We start from the raw sequence: 17,372 nt of genomic DNA, 5'->3' as shown, positions 1-17,372 counted from the left end.
TAGAATTTCAAAGCTTCCAGTTTTGAAGGGGAGGCATGGTAAATAAGTTGACAGAAAGCTATATTAACAAGGTAAACTCTTAACGTTTTGGAGTGGAGCAAAATGTGGTATTTGAAAGGCTCATAAAATATATATTTGAATTCGATCTTTAAAATTAAGGCATATTGTTTTCTTTAATAATACTTAAAAAGTACAAAAGATGATGTCTTTTTGTCCAAGTACCCAATTTGGTCTCATGAAAAAACTCAGGGAAGTGGACCAGGTTATTTAGTTAAGTTATAGACCAGAGATAAAGAACTAACTGCATGGAAATTCTCAAGTCTGATTCTTGGTTTTTACTCCTGGGTGGGTACGTTGGGCATGTGGAGAATGGGGACAGCACCCCACCGCAGACTGAAATCCTCCTGCTGTCCAGTCTGTCTTCTGGTTATTAGTGCCCTCAAGTCACTCAATTTTGTATATGCTTTGAGAAGGAATGTGACTATTCTTCATATCCAAGTCGTTTTACTCCAAATCCAGCTCCAGCAACAAACTGAGAGAACTCTGGTAACGTTCAGAAATATTTGGTCCTTTACCAGCCCCATGATGACTTATCTTTGGCATTAGAAATAGCCTGTATCCCTAAAGAAAATGTATCACACACACACACACATACACCCATAAAAAGATACCACTAAGGTTTATACTGACACCTATTTTTTTTTTTCCTGACTGGAGACAATATAAGTTGCTTTGTTCTTCTTTGTAATATTCTGTGCTTTTCAGCTTCAGAAGGCACAGGAATTCGAGGCAATGGCCTGCCTGCTATTTTCACCTCTTCAAGATTGACTGAAATACAGAATCCAGGTCAGTTTCTTCCTTTGACTGGATCACATCCTTCCTATATATTGTGACAACTATCTGTGGTCTCCAGGTTCAGCTAGTTAGATGTGGGGCTCTTGAAGACAAAGTCATAGGTTCACTTTCATCAAGGGCCAGATGGCCCCACTCTGCTTCATTGCTGACGTCTGAACCCATAATTCGGTTAGTTCTTTCACAAAACTTGAAGGGGAATTCTCTATTACAGATGTGAATGTGGATATTCATCACACCTATAGGCAGATGACACTAAGCTAGAAGTCATGTACTTGGCAGTAGTGCACCAAACACAAATTTAAGGGTAAGATAAAGCGGAAGTTGAATCCCACAATTAGCTGATTATGTAACCTTGGGTTACATAAAATAATTGGAATTAGTTAAACTCCCTGAATCTTAAGAAGTAACAAATGTCAACTGGCTCCTGATCACCTGCACAGATGCCTCAAACTCAAGTTTGCAAAAACACAATTACGTCCTCCCAGCCCATCAGGTCTAACCCCATGCTTATATTTCCCATATGGGTGGCTAGGACCACTCTTGATCCTGTTACCCACGTTAGGAACCTAAGAGTTTCCCCTAGTTTTTCCCCTTTTGCTTTTTTGTTTAATTAATAATAACATTAAAAAATAGCTTCCTAAAAATATTTCATATATCCCCCAGTTTCATCTTGATTCCCTCTTCCTTAGTTCCACCCTTTCTGTTTCTTGCTTGAATTTCTAGAGCTAACACCTCGCTGTGCCCCTGTCTCTAGACTCATGCCCCCTCTTCAATCCTACCCACCCAACTTCCTCTATATGGCAAGCAGAGGGGTGTCTCTAAGAAGCGTATTTGATCATGCAAACTTGAGGCTCACTACCTTCCAATATTCAGGCAGGTCTTATAGGACAAAATTCCAACATCTCCTCTGCCTTCTACAGCTTCGTATTCCACATCAAATTCTCTCCCTCACCATAACTTTCTCCTGTCTTTGCAATTATGCTTGCCATTGCCTCCATTCTTCCCTGTATCTGGAAAGCCCTTTCCCTCTGGCCACCTGGGAAACTGTTGTTCATTCTGAGTCTCAGCTTAGATGTTTCCTCATATGCAAGGTCTTCTGCCATTCCTTGGGTGAACGAAGGGTGGGGGGTGTCTCCTCGAGATCTCTCCACACCTTGTAATAGTCATCTATTGTATTGCAATTATTTCTTCTATTTCTTCCTAGCACATTCCCAGATCATTACCTCTTGATTGTTGTATTTCCCTAGTGTTTAGAATGGTGACTGGCACATAGTGGCCACTAGGTCGATATGTATAACGAAGTATGAATCCTAAATGGAATGACCTTTAGTCTAATGAGCACTTAATGGTGTAGCTGTGCATTTGGGTCATAAGAGCAATATATGGTCAATATATTGGACAGTCCAGAGCCAAAGGGACAGGGTGCAGATGAGCTAGAAAATTATGGGGGCACTGGGTGCTGCGTGGCAGAAAGACTAAGATAGGAGCCCTCAGAATCAGGACGGTGAAGGAGGTGGTTCAGAGGAGACACTTTGTAGTTGTTTTCTGTGGAGCTCTGTTCTGTGTGACCACTTGCTAATGCTCCCCAGCTCTTCCACCATGATTACCGTAAACCACAGATGTGTGTGTGTGTGCAGGTGTATGTGTGTGTGTGTGTTTGTGTGTGTGTGTGTGTGTGTGTGACAGAAAGAAATGAGACAGAGGAATACAGAGATAGAGATGGAGATCGAGAGGTAGAGATAGAAACAGAGACAGACACAGAGATAGAGAAAATGGAAGAATCTTCGGTGTGCCTTTAAAAATAAGCAGCACTGTGTTTTATGCTTGGCAGATGTGCAGCGGCACCTTGACCACGGTTTCACACTCAGGTATCCAAGCAGTAGAGGAAACCGTGTGAATTCCTGGAGAAACCTTGGACATTGGCTTTGGAAATGAGGGTTTGACTCAGTCTTACCCTCTGAAGAGTGAGGAAGCTCCTCATCTAGTCTCTGAGTGACTGTGCAAATGGAAGACTCATGCTGAATGTCAATTTTGTGTCCTACTGTGCTCTGAATATCTGAATCTTTCTACCTGAACCAATGAAGCAATCCTAAAAACATATTCCTTGATGGATTAAGTTACTTTCTTGTACATTTCTGCAGTGCAAGTAATTCAGTAGTCCTGTCACTTACAGAATGTCAGTCCTGTATTCCTAACTTCGTTGAGAATCACTGCTTTGGAGAACACACATCATATTGTGCATGCCCTCCCCATTTACCTTAGAGACTGGCTTTTGAAGACTACTTTTATGGCGCCTCCCAGGTTTTCATTAGTTCCTAGGACTTGTTGAACTGTACTTGAGTCGGGACCCTTGGGGAGTTTATTACCCATTATATTATGGCACTGCATGGGCAGGTAGCTCCAACATTATGCTGAAAGAAACAATAAGAGCTACACTCCTGGGCACAGCTTGGGCAGTGCCATCACATCAGAGGGCCCCTGCAAGCTTAGAGATGGCACTTAATGGTCCACAACATGCAGTGGCTCCGTCAACTTCAAATGAGTCTCAGCTTTCCTTCCTTCTCTTAGAGTAGAAGAAGAAAATGATGTGTGACTGTGCATCATGGAGGTATTCATTGCAGGATGGGTTTACTGAAATGACTTATTCCCAGGACTCTGTACTCATATTTCCTCTTCTAAAAAAAGAAGCATGGCGTTTTAGCTGTTTTAATTAATTAATCTATTTTTAAAAGAAATTTTGTAACCATTCTTGCAAAATCATTTTGTTCCGTTCCCATTTCGTGTCCAAAAATTTCACAAATTCAATTAACTGTCTTCTGCTGACACTATTTCTTTGGACTGCCCTGACTTCCTCTCTCCCTTCAAGACTAGTAAAAGGGCCAGCAGGTATATCATGTAGTTAATTCATGGTTTTAATTAGGGTTTTCTTTCACCAGGGTACCAATTGATAAGAGCTATACTCCCTGTAATCGAGTATCCAGGAACTAAAAGTACATCACTCCCTGGCAATTCTCCCCAACCTGAGACACTGACGTGCCCACAAATTTTGACGTGAGAAGCCATGCAACCATTTTTTTTTCTCCTTGTTCCAATATTTCTACTTGAACTAGATGTATTTTCTTTATTTAATTTATTGTAATAAATGTTTATAATGTTGCAGAGAGACACTGTTAATATCAGTGACCACAAGGCTCTAGAGAATCAAGCATTTCTTTAAACAATTCAGTTCTGAAGCTTAATCAACATTTCATAATTACTTACTCAGGGACCTTTATCTTTACCCAATTTTTCTTATCTCTCTGCGCCTTGGTTATCCATCCCAAATCAGAAAGTCAAAGTCTCAAACCTGCTTATTTTTAATTACTGCTTCATATTTTGGCTCTCACTGGGCCTAGTCCATCTGTATAACCATATTATAAATAGACACAGAAAAAAGATTTGAATAAGTTGAGAGACAAATCATGTTCCTGAATGTGGAGAGCAAATGCTGTCAAGATGTCATTATCTCACAAATTTATTGATAAATTTGATATCATCCCAATTAATTTTTTAAAAGATTTTATTTATTTATTTTTGAGAGAAAGAGAGAGAGAGAGAGAGATCATAAGTAGGCAGAGCAGCAGGCAGAGGGAGAGGGAGAAGCAGGCTCCCCACTGAGCAGGGAGCCCGATGTGGGGCTGGATCCCAGGACCCTGGGATCATGACCTGAGCTGAAGGCAGACGCTTAACTGACTGAGCCACCCAGGCACCCCTCTAATTAAATTTTTAAAAATAATTTTTAAAGGACTTGAGAATCTAAGGCGACCTGAAAATATCAGATTGGGTCTTGGTAAGAAGACTCAAGCCCTTTTTAAAAGAAAAGTGATGAGAGGAGACTTGTTTTTATACATATTAATATATTACAAAAAGTTAGAAAATCAGAACAGAGGAGAGTAGTTATCAAACCCTTAAATGCATAAAATAGCATTCCATAAACTACAGCCACACAAATAAAAGAAGTGCTAAGTGGCGCTGGGACAATTGATAATATCTTTGGAAAAATAAAATTAGGTCCTCAACTCTTATCTTACACTAACACAAAATATATGAAATAAAAAGTGTAAAAGTGTAAAACATAAAAACATTACAGGGGAACGTAGGCAAATGATAAGGAGAGTCTTTCTAAGCAAAAGAGAAGTGAGAAAAATTCACAGTGAGGGAGAGAGAGATCAGACCACAAAATAATTAAGTCAGAACTTCCAGATGGCTAAATATTTGACAAATGAAATTAAATTTCTGATTGAGGAATTTACTTCAGACAAACCTGATAAAGTGTTCATGGTCTCAATACACCATAAGTTAAAAATAAGACTCTAATAATCTAATAGAGTAAAAGTGGCAAAAAAACTCAAAAGAGATAATTTATAATAAAAATATAATGAAATTCTATTTTTCTTGCAATCTAGTAATCAAATGAATGCAAATAATTAAGATATGTTTGCCTTCAAAATGTGGAAGTATTTATAATGTATAAATTGGCTATAGTGATAAAAGCTCTGTGTTATATACTCCCATTGCCTCTGTAACAAATTACCACAAACTTAGTGTCTTAAAACAATAGAAATTTATTCTATTAAAATTCTGGAGAACAGATGTTGAAATCAGTTTCATGAGGCTGAAATCAAAGTGTCAGCTGGGCCACACTCCCTCCAGAGCTTCTAGAGGAGAATCCATTCTTCTCTTCCAGCTTCTGTTGGCAGCTGAGTTTCCTCCGTTTGAGGCTGTGTCACGTCAGTCTCTGCCTCCTTGGGCACCGGGCCTTCTCTTCCTTTGAAGTCAAATCTCCTTCCTTCTGTCTGCTTGTGATTACTTTTAGGGCTCACATGAATAATGCAGGATAATCTTCCCATCTTAAGATCACAACTTAAACACATCTGTAAAGACAACTTTCCACATAAGGGAATATTGACACATTCTGGGGAATAGAAAGGTGGATCTCTTTAAGGTAGGGCACTTTTTTTTTCTCTTTTAAGAGAGAGAGAGAGAGAGAGAGAGGGTGGGGTGGGGCAGAGGGAGAGGGAGAGAGAGAATCTTAAGCAGGGAGTGGAGCCTGATGCGGGGCTCGATCTTACAACCCTGAGATCATGAACTGAGCCAAAATCAAGAGTCCGATGCTTAACCAACTGAACCATCCAGGCACCCCAGGGTAAGGCATTTTTGGTCCTGCCACAGGTTCATTCATTCTGCCAGTAGAAACATAGATTGGGACGAACTCAGAAAAACAAGTTGGTAATGTGCATAACAAATCTGAAATAACAGGACCCTATCGTTCCACTACTAAGTAAATAAAAAGTCACTGATGGGAAATTAATATTTATTACAAATTTATTAAAATTGTTTTTAAATGGAGAATCTAAATATTTAACAATGAATAAAAGCATAAAAATATAAATAAATAAGTCAATGTTAAGATTATGTTGTGAAAATATATATAATCATGTAGAATTCATGAGAAAATATTAAAGATATTTCTATCCCAAGAAATTCATTTTTATATAGTTATTACAGCTATATTTATATTTATTTTTATATTATTAATGCATTTAGGTATACATAAATACAGATTATCCCAAAGGTCTTAATGGAATTTTAACTTTAATAACCTTAGAAGTGTAGTGCTGCAATTAAACTATTTTTGAATAGCTGATTATTTAAATTTCCTTTATATTTTTTTAGTTTTGTGAATTTTGAATAATACACTTGTTGTTTTTGTTATGCAGTCTTTTTTTCCCAAAATTTATCCATTTCATTTAAATCACAATTTTTTTAACATTTTCATAATTTCTTATTTTTTAAGAAATGTTTAATTTTAGAATAGTTGTAGATTTACAGAAAAGTTGCAAAGATATCACAGAGACTTCCCATTTATCCTAAACCACATTCAATAAAAACATGTAGTTCATTCTGTGGGAAGTGGTTACAGCAGAACCTAAGAATTAAGATGATGACTTCTTGACTTCTAAGTTCTAAAGATACTATCCACCTGTGAGATAGAAAATATTTTAAAGGCAACTTGAACATCTTGAACCAATATTTCTTTTCATTCCTTCAGATTAGGAAAAAGGTCCTTGTGGAGGTGGGTAGGGGATCAAGCTTTTTTGAAAAGAGAAGAAGAGAGTGGAAAGTCAAACTGGGTCTTTGTATGCTGTTCCTATCTTGCAAACCAAGTCCTAGAAGATTAGTGAGCAGTTATTTCAGAACCTCTGCTCTGTGCTAGGCTCTGGAGATATCAAGTGAGCAAAAGTAAGCCCATTCTTCATCCACAGTGAGAAAGTTTCCATTAGAAAGGGAACCACTGTGGCAATATAGAAAAGTAGAGGAAGCAAAAAGATCTTTCAAAAGATGAGGGGTGAGAATGAAAGCAGCCCAAAGGAATCTTCTTTTTTTTTTATTTTTTTTAAATTTTATTTATTTGAGAGAGAGACAGAGATGGCGAGAGAGAGCATGAGAGGGGAGGAGAGGGAGAATCAGGTTCTCCACTGAGCAGGGAGCCCAATGCAGGGCCCGATCCCAGGACTCCGGGATCATGACCCCAGCGGCAGGTGGACGCTGAACCGATCAAGCCACCCAAGTTCCCCAGGAATCTTCTTCTTCAGAGACAGAAAGGGTCTGGAAAAACATATTTAGTATTTTATTGAGGAGGAATATAATAGTGGTTTCTGTTTTTGGCTTTTATCTTCTCATTGAAGTAGGAGGCAATGGAGTCTGGAAAGAATAAAGTGGGAGCTTTAGTGAACCAGAATATCTTTAAAAGAGGTCTGGTAGGAAATATCCAAGACAGTTAAATAAGTGTGAATTAACAGGATGGAAAAAAAAAGGAATAAAAAGAAAAAGAAAAAAGCCTGGTGGTGTACCTAAATCTAGGGAGTTTGGAATAATGGGGAAACCAATAAGCCAAGTAATGAGTTTTCTTCTTCATAGTCATTGGATGTCGGACCAAGCCTAATACCTTCAACCACTGAACCTCCACCACTCTAAAGGCAGGCAACCAAAGGAATAAGGTTCTGGCACCTTCTGTCTGGCCCCCAGCCTCAATCTTGAACCCATTCATCTGGTTCCTCTTCACACCCAGTTTCTACACCTGTTCTCATTATTTAAAACTCCTTCCAAAATTCTCATCATGTGACCAATAGCTTGCACCTCTCCTCTCTAGGCAAATTTAAAGTAAGGAGATACAACACTGAGATAATTGGTGGTGTATATCAATTATCCAGACTAAGTAGGGGAGAAATAAGAGTTATTTTGAAAGGGGACCAAAAAATGAGGGTAGGAAGCTGCAGTAAATGTGAAGAGGTGGAAAAGTTAGAAACATAACAGTTTATGGTTGATAATCAACCATATGGATGATAATCTCAACTTTGCCATAATAAAGTGGAAATACTTTCACATGATGACAAAAATCCGAGGTGTGGGGATGCCTGGCTGGCTCGGTTGGTTAAGCATCTGCCTTCGGCTCAGGTCACGATCCCAGGGTCCTGGGATCGAATCCCTCATTGGGCTCCTTGCTCAGTGGGGAGCCTGCTTCTCCAACTCCCTGCCACTCTCTCTGCTTGTGCTCTCTCTATGACAAATAAATAAATAAAATCTTTAAGAAAAAAAAATCCAAAGTGTGGTCTTTAGTATGGGGTGTTGGAGTTGAGGAAAGGTTAAGGTCATTAAAACTGTGTTTTCAAGGGACTCCAAAACTAGAGTATTGGATAATTAATGATTCAGATAATTTTTATAAGCTCCCCACCCCTACTGAAGAATATTCACAGAAATATTGCCCTAATCATTTAAGAAAAAGCAACTGGTCCACGTACATACTACAGACAGGGGAGGGGGTTTGGGGGATAAAAGGGAATGAATTACTATAGTACAAAAAGCATTAGTGTCACACTTTCTGTACATTTAATAATCCCTTCTTTTTCTTCCTATTGTCATAGTATTTGCCATATGCTTGACTCCATGTAAAAAATTCCCAGCCATCTTTGGAAGCCTGATAGTTTTTGTGATTCACTGGTCTAGTGACAAACATGACTATAAAAGAAGAAACTGGCAAACCCAGAGAAAGCCAATAAGAGTGTTTGCTTCTTTGTTCAAAACAGGTGAAATTTTTGTAAACTTAATAGGTTTTTAAAGGCAGTCCTGACAGTTGATAGATGACAAATGTTTAGCTCCTCTTCTCAGATGAAGAAATAAAAGGCATAGAAAGGTACATGGATTTCCCCAAGTTAGAATGCAAACCCAAGAATCTGTCCTCTAATCATTAACTAGGAGAATAGATATTCCTCCTTTAAATTCCAGAATTAGTTTTTGTTGCAGTTTCATAGTGAGATCCTATCCGTCCCTCTCCCTGACCCGCCATTGATTCCTAGGACCAGCAAGCCTGAGGCTGAATACGGAGAGACATCTATTGTTGTAGGAGGATGGTGGTGATGGTAGCTGTGTTTCTTTTCACTTTGTTTCTTCCTTTTTCTCTTCTTTGAAAGGGATTGTCCATCCCCCCCCCAACCTGTGAGTATCCCTAAAGTTTCTGCCCATGAAAACCGGATTTTAGTACCTATGATGAAGCATAAACATAGGACTAGGTTTACAGGGGGGATCATTTGCCTGTTGTTTTTTTTTTCCTATCTCTATAACTGAAAGAAGTCCACAAAACCTTGTGGGTGTACACAGAAACGCCATTCCATGATTTGTCAACGCCTGAAACATAACTAGATGAGCTACAGTGGGGAACTGGAACCTGTGAGGATCTTCCAAGTACCATAGCAACACATCACAATGGTTTCTGAACAGAACATCATGTGAATGAAGAGATTACTGCAAGACTCCTTTATATGTTGATGGTTGAGAAAATCAACTTCAGCTACTCTGACCATTACAGTACTGTGGAGTCTCATCTCTACACAGCTGCCTTATACTTTAATGCTTTTATGACTCTGTTGTGGTAAACAGGCAGTTACTTTGACAGTTATGATTTGCAGTGATTAGAAACATGTGAATTAAGCAAGCCTGAAATTGAATCCAACCTTTGAAACACTAGACCTTTGTCTCAATACCTTCTTCTTCATAGATCTCCCTCTTGAAATAGCACTGATTATTTTTTAAAAGATTTTACTTATTTGAGAGAGAGAGAGAGAGAGAGAGCGTGAGTGAGGGAAGAGGCAGGGACACAGGCAGACTCTGCATTGAGTGTGGAGCCCAACGAAGGGCTCGATCCCAGGATCCTGACATCATGACCTGAGCCAAAACCAAGAGTTAGCCACTTAACTGAATGAGCCACCCAGGTGCCCAATAGCAATGATTATTAATAGCTGATTATTCAAATAATAAATATTTATTTAGAGAAGTAGAAAAATGTCAAATAGTGCAAAGAGAAAATTAAAACCCACCCTCTGTTGAACCATGAAAATATAATTATAAAAATAACCAATTTTAAAGTTTGTAAAAAAGATCTATTATTTAACATTTTATCAGGAGCATTTCCCTACCACCCTATTAAATAAATAATATTAATTTAATTATGTTCTATTGTTGGGCATTTAGGTTGTTTCTAATTTCTGTATCTTATAAATAAGGTTATACTGCAATGTTTGCCTATGTTTTAACACATATTTGACAGATAGTAAAGAATTGAAACTACTGAATCAAATGATGTACATTCTTCTAAACTTTTAATGTAAATTCCTTCCAGAAAGGTAAGGATAAATGAACTTGTATTTCCTTTTACTCACATCTCTCAGTGCTACTGCATTTTACAAACCTCTATAGTTTGGTAAGTGAAAAATATTCTAATTACATTAATTTACAAACATGTTATTTCTAGTACTGAATTTTTCAGGTGTCTTGTCAATTTGTTTTATTTCATGAATTGTGTCTGTTCTTTGCCCACTGTGATCAGATTTAGTCTATTCCTTATTTTGCACAAATCCTTTGATTTTTATAACTTGAAAATACTTTCCCCGCTTTTTGGCTTTCTTCACAATTTTACTTATGCATTTATTGCATTTGGAAACCTGTTACTTATATATAAACAAATATATGGAAAATTTTGTTTGAAGTTCTCCACTTATTTTATGATCTCTATGTGAGATTAGATAAACATTTCCAAAATTTTTTTCTAGGTGTTTTATATCTAAAATTTTTCATTTAGTTTTATTATCTATCTGGAACATACCCTCATGCTTTCTATTACTATATAATATGTGGCCTCAGCCAAAATGGATTTGTACCTTGAACAACAAAATAAAATTAAGCATCGTTTAATTTCTTAATAACAACAAAACTAACTTTCCAAAAATTTTAACTCTAATATTGACAAAATGCTTTAAAAGTACTAAAGATTCAGCTGAAGAAATGTAGTATATAAATTAATTGAAAGTAGATAAAGGAAAAAAGAGGTGATAATAAAAAACATTTACATGGGAGAAATATCTACAGATTTTTTTTCTTTAAAACTATAATAATATTTAGGCATTTTCTACTGTCTTTATAGTTTCTCACTTGTCTAAATGTTTATTGCTATTTCAAGGTACAAGTCCATTCATGTGGCTTAGTCAGTTAAGCATCCAACTTTTGATTTCAGCTCAGGTCATGATCTCAAGGTTGTGGAACTGAGCCCTGCATCAGCCTCCGTGCTCAGTGGGGAATCTGCTTGAGATTCTCTCCCTCTGCCCTACCCACTTTCTCTCTTTCTCTCTCTCTCTCAACTAAATAAATCTTAAAAAAAAAAATATACTGCCCACATAGGAAAAAAAGGAGCAACTTGCCCCTTATCGGTTTACCAGTATACTGTGAGAAAGAAACATTTTCCAGGCCTATTGACTTTGAAACCACGTTCAAAAGGAACAGTGACTGAACTCTCTAGGTTTGGGGCTGCATTTTACAAGTTTTTTCAAAAGTCCTGTGTCAAAAGAGCTGAAAGCAATTACAAAATATTGTTCATGTCTAGGAGAATAGAGAAGAGGCCTGAGTCTTATTTTGGGTCTGATTTACAGAGAATGATTCAGGGAACCAGCTTATATACTCTAAAATCCACCCTTGCATTACACTTAGCAATGAAAGGGACATACTCAGTGGAGAGGATCACTTTCTGGCCCAAAGCAGGGAGTTATCTTTTATTAAAACGCCACCTAATAAACCTCCATAAAATATTCACAATGTCATTGTCAAAACAAGAAAACAAGAAACACAAGTGACAAAAATGATTAATTTCTTTATCCTCCACAGAGCTTAGCATGGTGTGTTTTGCAACTGGAAAATGTTCTATGTGATTTCTGGTAGGACAAATAATCACTGAATTTTCATTATACGACTATATTGCATTATAAAAATATAAGCAACCAATTTTAAACATTTGGCTTTGGCTCTATAAGACTGTTTTTGTGTATTGTTTTCTTACTCAACATTTTATTATGAGTATTTTCCCTACTATCCCATTTAATAAATGCTTTCTATTGATCATATTCTTTTATGAGGCATTTAGGTTGTTTCTAAATTCTATATATTATAAATAAGGGTAAACTGACTTTTTCCTTATCCAAAAATGAATTCTAAGCTTTGTAGAACAAGATATAAAAATCTTAATTCTTATTTGCCACTTTTAAATATCTCTGGCATCTATAAAGAAACGTTTCTTAAATTAAATATGTGATTATTTATATTCACTATGCAGGGGACAGGATGAAAATTTTTTCTCTAATAGAAAAGAATCTTTAACAAATTTTCTTTAGTAGAAAAGAATCTTTACATTTCCTTGATTAATTCAGATATTCATGCATTAGATTTGCACAAATCATTGTACTTATTCACTTAAAGTTATTTAGCATATTATATCACAAATTGTACCATTTTCAAATCCTTTTTGAAGAATGTGTCATATTTTTCTCTATTATGCCAACTTTTCCAACATTATTTTTAGAGGCTTCAATTGATTTCAAACCTGCCCATCCATAGCAATATTTTGGCTTTGTCTAATTTGAATTTGTCAAATGAATTTTATCCAAGGTTAACTCTCATCTAGACATAGAAATAAAAGAAAAAGGCCACCACTATTCAAAATTTCTAAGCACCATAACTGACTTGCTTTTGTTGTGAACTGGGTTCGATTATTATCAAGCCTCAGATTAATCAATATTAATTATTTCCTTAAGAGCGGATATAAATCAATATTAGTAGTTTTCAGGAAGTTTTACAGGTCTCAATCAAGAATGTATGGATGAATTGTAGCAAGAATTGGCTGGGAAGTGCATCATTTGCTTGAAGAGGTAAGACAACAGAAATTTTTGTATCATTGAAGAAAGCAAAAGCCTGAGAAGTCACTTGTCAAAATATTGCCATTAGAAAAGTAAAACCATATATAACCAATTTTCCATGCAGGAAGGAACGATCAACTTTGCAGAATAATCGAGAAATAGCTTCATTCCTGTTTAGCATTCCTATCTTCTGTTCATTCTTTTTGCATATAAGCCCTATAGCTCCTGAAAACCCCCAAAGAGTAAGAAGGGGGCTGAGGGTTGGGAGAGAAAGTGAGAGCTCATGGTAGCCCAGACTGGATGTTTCTCCTATGTGATCTTCCTGATCTTCCACAGCTGGTTCACTTGACTGGCTCCTTCATTTTGCAGGGCTTTGTTTAACTTGTTCCTTTCTCTGTTGCATTTGCGTGGTACAGCATCTGGTCACATAATGGTCCACTGTGGTGTTCCCTGTCAGTGGAATAAATAAAAGGAAGGAAGGACAGACAGAATTAAAAACAGAAAGAAGGAAGAGAAAAGGAAGGAAGGAAGGAAGGAAGGAAGGAAAGAAAGAAGCAAAGACAGACCAGACCAGTCTGAGAGAAATCTCAATTTCTTGCACCTACCTCATTAAAAATAACTTTCATTTCCATCACACAAAGAGCAAGAGACAGAATGAAGAAACTAGCCTCTTCGCCGGCTCTCAAATTCAGTCTTCACACTACCGGTTTCTCGTTTTGTTTAGAATTTGAGAATTCCTGGGCATCAGACATAATGATGTTCAAATGAAAGATTTAAAACTGCCTTCTAGAGCATTTCCATCAGTAGTATTTCATCCACAATACTGTAAAAGCAGAGAATGACACCATTTTATAATATAGCTTGTACTAGCTTATCAATTATAGAGTAGGTTCCATGTTAGTTATTAATACATACAACCGAGAACTTTAAATGGGTTTTCAAACTGCAACTTTGAAATTAGACATTGTAAAATGTCTTTGTAAAATGCCAAGGGCTGATCTTTACCAATAAGGCATTTGATATCTGCTAGTGAGGTCATCTGTGACCTGAGAAGGATTCCCTTTTTTGCCTTCGTTGTCCCGTATGAGGAAACTTACCTGGAGGAACTTGAGCCCTCAAAAGTCCTAGACAGAGACAGGCTGGAAACACACTTCATCCAGCAAGTACACAGGCCATACGAGGTCCACATTTTATTTTATTTTCATTTTAAGTGATCTCTACACCCAACGTGGGGCTTGAACTCACAACCCTGAGATGAAGAGTTGCATGCTCCACTCACGGAGCCAGCCAGGCACCACAGGAGGTCCACATTTTAAAGGAAACATCTCCAGCTTTTTCTCCTTTCCCCCTCCTTCTCCTTGTTCAACAACAACACTGCAGAAGAGGATAAATTCTCTGTGCTTCTGTCCAATTAGATCAGAACGTTTTTTGTTTTTTGTTTTTTGTTTTTTGTTTTTAAGTAAAATCGTGATGTGTTCCATGACAGCATTTGAAAGCATATTTCTGAAATGATGAATATATTACAGTTAAAGTTGACAAACTCAACCACCAGAGGTCTGAAGTGTACAATGGAAATGGATTAATTTTAACATGAGCACTTTAGCTGTGTTAGTACTTGACAGTTCTTGTCTCAAAGTTGCTGTTTGAATATTTATTTAAAGTTCTTGAGGTACCTGAGTGGCTCAGTCGGTTAAGCATCTGACTCTTGATTTTGGCTCAGGTCATGATCTTGGGATCTTGAGATGGAGTCTCAAACTGGGGTCCATGCTCATTAGGGAGTCTGCTTGAGATTCTCTTTCTCTCTTGCTCTGCCCCTCCCCTCTCCCCCCGCTCACTCTCTCTCTCAAAAAGTAAGTCAAGTTCTTGGTCGTGTATATTAATAAACTAACATAGAACCTACTCTGTAATTGATAAGCTAGTATAAACTATGTTGTAAAATGACTCTTTTCCATATGAGATTAGAAAAAGGAAAACTGAAAAAGTAAATCATTATTTTCTTAATGCAAATGGCACTCTTTCCTTCACTTGTCATTTGGATCTAGGTTATTCCTGAGGAAATATTTTGGTGACTATGTGCCATTCTTCACTTTCCTTAATCTCCTAGGAAACGTGGGTCAGGTATCCTCCAGCAGAATCTCTTATTCTGTTCTCTGGCACCATTTAATTCCCATCAACTAGCCATTTTAGAAACTTTTTAGCAGATGAAAAAACTGGTTGTTTGAAGGCCATAATTAAAATTAAATATGTCACTTATATTTTTCCTCCTTGCTGTAATAATACCACTTAAAATGTATTCCACTTTGACAATGGTATATTTTTGTGTTGCTCTGTTTTTCCTTTTCAAAATCTCTTTTCGTGAACTGTAATGGAGTGAATTATCAACTCTGGGTTGTCAGTACTTTTTTTTGGGTGAGTTTAATCAAAATATTGACCTCAGTGGCAGGGTGCAGATGTGAGTAATCAATAAAAATGCCTTAGATTTTAAGTCAAGAAAATATAGTATCTGGAGGTACTTGTATTACACATAGCCATCATAAATTCCTGATATTAAAAATAAATCCCTAAAACAGGTAAAAATGGAATGATAACTTCTACTGCCAAGAAAAGCAGTGGGAATTTTTCACTTTACAAAATAGTTATCCCTCCCATTCTTTTCTATACCCATTCCCCCTAATGTATACGAAGCGCGATTTGATTTGTAAAACTCCACGTATGTGCAATATCACAGTGGCCCACAGACCCCCCAGGCATGGCAGACCTGAAGTTTGGTTCAGCTGCTTGTCCAGGAAAACTGTGTCACAGGAACTCCTTAGGGCAACTTTAAAATATCTTTATACTCTATACTGTTAGTGATATTTAAAGAAGCAGTAACCGAATCCAGTTTCATAGCACTTTTCCACTGACCAGACATTTTAGCCTCTAATGTATACTACCTCATCGATACAGCAGCCCTCTGTAGAATTTTTCTCCCCATTTTGGGGATAAGGATCTCAGGCTCTCCACTCTAAGTGACTCCACGGAAGGGTGGAGACTTGAACCCAGTCGTTTAACTGCTAGCCTGGCGCACTGTCCATTCCACTACAGTTGCTTTGTGTCATTAACACTTGGGACTTAAAAAAAGAAAAAAAAAAAGACCTAGAAATTACATCAGAGGTAGGTCAAGAAATGGCTATAACTATGTGTTCAGAATTGTTCAGTGTGCTTATTTGTCATCACCCCCATACTGATGTGCCAAGTTTATTCCACTTCTGAATTCAAGTCAGTAACCATTAGCATTGATGGAGAGGATTGTCTCCCCCCACACAATATGTTTTGAATATGCATTCTTCCTGAGTCACCTTCTGTGAGCTCCTGATAACCTGTCCTGGTTGGGAAAATCATATTTTTCAAATGTTTTAACCCAAAACAATGATATTTATAAGGCAACATACATATAAATAAGTAGTTAGATGATAGATGATAGATCGTTAGATAGATAAAAACAGAATTTTACTTCCAAAAACACGTAAGTGCATCCATCAAAGCACTGAGACAAAAAGTTTTGAAATGTGACACCAAGTGCCAGTTCAGAGCAATTAACTAATGATTAATAAAGAGGCAGCTTAAATTTTCATCCCACTTGGCAACCACTGGAACAATATTTCTAGGGATCACATTTATTTTTTAATGTGACATTTTTCACACTACACAATAAGCACGAACTAGACCAGTCATTCTCACCTGGGGCAATTTTTCTCCCCTGGGGACATCAGGTAGCATTATCTGGAGACAATTCTGATTGTCCCTACTGGTTGAGGGGATGCTACTGGTCTCTCACAGGTAGAGGCCAAGGATACTACTAAGCATCCTACAATTCACAGGCAACTCTCCCATGACAAAGAATTTTCTGGCCCAACATATCAATAGGGCTGAGGCTGAGAGATCCTGCACCAGAGAAAGCATCTGGAATGTCAAAAGTGCATAAAGGAAAAAAATAGTAGTAAACAGAAAACATGCAGCAACCGTGCGCTACCAAAATATGGGTGAGAGTGCAAACAGTTGGTGGCAAAAATGGAAAGACCAAGGATGCCATTAAACATTCGTGTCATTGCAATCTGATGCCGAGAAATACTTTGCTGGACATGGTCGCCCAATGGCCTTCCTTACTCCACTCGGTCAGCAAGATGAGCACTACCTACTCTTTCCCCTTTCACACACTTGTCACTCTTCTGACAATCAGAAGCTAATAGAGAATAGGTAGCA

Source organism: Callorhinus ursinus, unplaced genomic scaffold (genome assembly GCF_003265705.2).
Source record: "Callorhinus ursinus isolate GAN/ISIS: 27379988/994484 unplaced genomic scaffold, GSC_fseal_2.0 scaffold26, whole genome shotgun sequence".
In the NCBI taxonomy this organism is placed as follows: domain Eukaryota; kingdom Metazoa; phylum Chordata; class Mammalia; order Carnivora; family Otariidae; genus Callorhinus; species Callorhinus ursinus.
The sequence above is the reverse complement of the archived record's forward strand: the minus strand, read 5'-3'. Positions refer to the sequence as shown.